The sequence below is a fragment of the Emiliania huxleyi genome (genome assembly GCF_000372725.1).
Source record: "Emiliania huxleyi CCMP1516 unplaced genomic scaffold EMIHUscaffold_995, whole genome shotgun sequence".
In the NCBI taxonomy this organism is placed as follows: Eukaryota; Haptophyta; order Isochrysidales; family Noelaerhabdaceae; genus Emiliania; species Emiliania huxleyi.
This window is the reverse complement of record NW_005194667.1, coordinates 9,714-12,939: the sequence shown is the minus strand read 5'-3', so window position 1 is coordinate 12,939 and position 3,226 is coordinate 9,714.

Below are 3,226 nucleotides of genomic sequence, written 5' to 3'. Positions count from 1 at the left end.
CCTCCGATGTGAAGAGCGCCCATCGGCACGGGAGGCAGCGCCTCCGCAGCGGGCAGAGCCGTTGCCCTTTGCGCCGGAGGGGAGGAACGGAGTGTAGCACTTGAACTCCTAGTGTCGGGCGAAAAAAAGAATTTAGGCGGGGGCATACAACAAAAGAATTGCCAGAAAACGAGAATCCCACTTCCCGTCAACCATAAACCCGAATGCATGCGGTGCACGCTTGGCGGCACATCGGGCATTCGGCCTTCCTTGCCAGCAGAGCATCCGCGCAATCGCCGCACACGCAACGATGCCCGCATGGCACAAAGGTGTGGGTCGGGCTGGCGTTCAAGCAAACTGTACACTGGCCTCCACCTCTGTCGCCGCCCCCGCCGTCTCCACCTCCGTCGCCGCCCCTGGTCTCACCATCATCGGCATTCCTGCCCGCTCGCCTCCGCCGCGCGGCCCTCGCCTGCCGGGCCCTGACCCGCCTGGGTGCCGCGACCACTCGAGCTCGACACCACGTCCAACAAGCAAAGCCCAAGCCCGAGGCCAGGAGAAATACCGGCGCCGCCCACCAGCGAGACCAAGCAGGGCGAGCAGGGCGAGCCACGGGCAGATACCGCGCACCAAAGCCGGTGAAATGGCGCGAGGCCTCCCACAGCGGCATTTGTTCGTCTGCTTGGGCAGGCGTGCTGCTGCCTCCCATGCTCTCCATCCACACCGTGTCTGCGTCGGCGTCTAATGGCACCTCTGCGAGGTCAGCGATGCTCAGCTGCAGCGCTGGCTGGCGCGCATTAGCCTCGGGGCCAGCGCGGCCTTCCTGCCATGCGATTTGCTCATCTGCCCTCGCTTGCCATCGTTTCCCGCTCTTGGACTCCGGGTCTGAGCCCATCGGTAGGCAAGCAAAGCCGGCGGCTGACTGCCAACGGCCCGTCGACCGCATCCAAGGGTTCTGCACGTCTTCGGCGAACGGGCTAGCGTCTCGGTTATACATCCACGCCTTCCTGGACTCCATCTCCGTTTCGGCTCTGAGCTCGTCCGGCGTGGTCATGAACCAAGTTGCACTCAGGTCATGGTGCAGGAGCACGACCTTTTTAGGCTGCCCTTCGCGCGTGTAATAGGACCCTGGTCCTACGGCTCTGTCCCACGAAACACGTCGGAAGGCAACCAGTGTATCCAGCAGCGACTCTTCGCTTGGTTTTAGCCTCACGAATGAGAAAATCGCACGCCGGCGCAGCTCTGGGCTCGTCAACCCGCAGAGTAGCAAGTCGCTGCCGACATACGAAGCGGCACGCAAGCTCATCGACAGAACCGGGATCCATCGCTTTTGGGAGTCCAGCCATCGCTTCCAGGGCGCGTTCACTTCCAAGGGGTCAAGCGCGCTGTCGTACGCCTTGAGGTAGCAATGGCTGCTGTTGCCCAGCCGATCGTAGTCGCCAACGCACCACGCGCCGTCGTACCCAAAGCTGAGGCCGATCCCTGCTGGGTGAATATGCTTCGCTACAACGGGCCGCAAGTTGTACGCAGGCCGGCCGTGGATGGTGAGACCCGGTCGAATCGATAGCACCCCGACAAGGATAAGAGGGATTGCCACCGACCCTGCATACTCGTCTGGATTTGACACATTGAAGCGGACCGCGCGCGAGGAGTCGGGCGCCGAGAGTTGCAAGTCGGGCAGACGCTCGAGCGCGAGTCGAGCTTCATTGCCGTCTGGCAACAGCTGGAGATCCGGCGCCTCTACAGAGTCAAGACTGCCGAGCGAAGGGGGTGCAGTCATCTGTGCTCCCTCGGGGAGCCAGCGCGCAAAGGGAGCCAGCGATACGCCGGCTGGCACGAACAAAGCCTTGCGCGCTGCGTTCCACTTTGCGCCGTGTGCCTTGGCGGCATTCATCTCCGAGGGGGGGCAGTCGAGATAGGTTAGCGGGCTGGCATCGCCTCCGCTTCCGCCGCCACCGCCGCCGCCGCCGCCGCCGTCGCCGCTATCGCCGCTATCGCCACCAGCGAGAGGGTCAGACAGCCTCCAAGACCCACGGCCAACAAGTTCGGGCCGGAGCTCGACCGAGGCCGCAAAGGCATGCCCGCCAGGAAGCCCAAGCCATTCGTAATCGCCGATGTACCAGTGCCCAGTGCGCGAGTACCACAGCCCAACGTCTGAGTCGACCTCCGAACGGTAGGTTGGCCTGCCATTGAGAAGGACGCCGCGCCACAAGGTGTACTTTCCGATGTAATTCAGGACGCGCGAGCCTGGCGTGGTTCCGACGAAATAGAGAACGGGCTCGGCGCGCGGATCGATGTGACCGCGCGTAAGGTCGGCGCGCTTCGAATACTCGCTGAGTCCGTGGATGCTGACCTTGCCGTGTCGCCTGACCTCGCCCGCCGCATCCCACCCCTGCTCCTCCAACTTTTTGGAGACAGCTTCGAAGTCGTCTGCATCAGGCAGCTTGCGCAGGAGGCCCAGCAGGAGGCCTAGCAGCAGCACGCAGCCGGCGGAGGCAAGAGCGGTGGACCTAAGAGCCATGTTAGCTCCGAGAGGTTTGGTCGGTGTGGAGCGGAGCCCGTATTGTACGAGTAGGCCTGTCGATCGCGACGGCCTTGGTTCCCACCTCCCGGCCACCTGCAGCCCGCTCGCAGGTAGCCATCCGATAAGCCATTCACAGCGACAGCTGTGACGGCGCCTCACGTGCTCGGCTTTCACAAAGTCGATCGCCGATCTCCTTGCTCGCGAGCGATGCACGCTGCCCCGCTGCGTTTGCTCGCTCGCTCACACTGCACGATTCGCCGATCTCCTTGCTCGCGAGCGATGCACGCTGCCCCGCTGCGTTTGCTCGCTCGCTCACACTGCACGATTCGCAGGTACTCCTGCGCCGCGCGCGCCGCGCCTCGCGCCGCGCGCCTCCTCCGCCCGGCGGCAGCTCGGCTGCTGCGCGCGGAGGCTCTTCCTGGCACCGCCGCGGTGCTGTGCGTTTGTTGGTGGCACAGTCACTGTGCACCTTGCTGCTGGAGGACCAGGTCTGGCGCTGACGAAGGCCGCGGCGCCACGCAGCCGCCCGGCCGCCGCGCGCGCGATGCGGCGAGGGCGTCAGCGCTGCCCGCACCGACGAGCAGCGCACGGACCACACGCGCTCGCCTACTGTGTGCTGCAGCTCAAGCCGCTCCTCCCGGCGGGGCGCGTGGCGCAGTCAGAGGAGGCCACACAGCCATCTCCTCTCGCAGCGCCGCCGCATGATCCCGCTGCCCGCCGCCG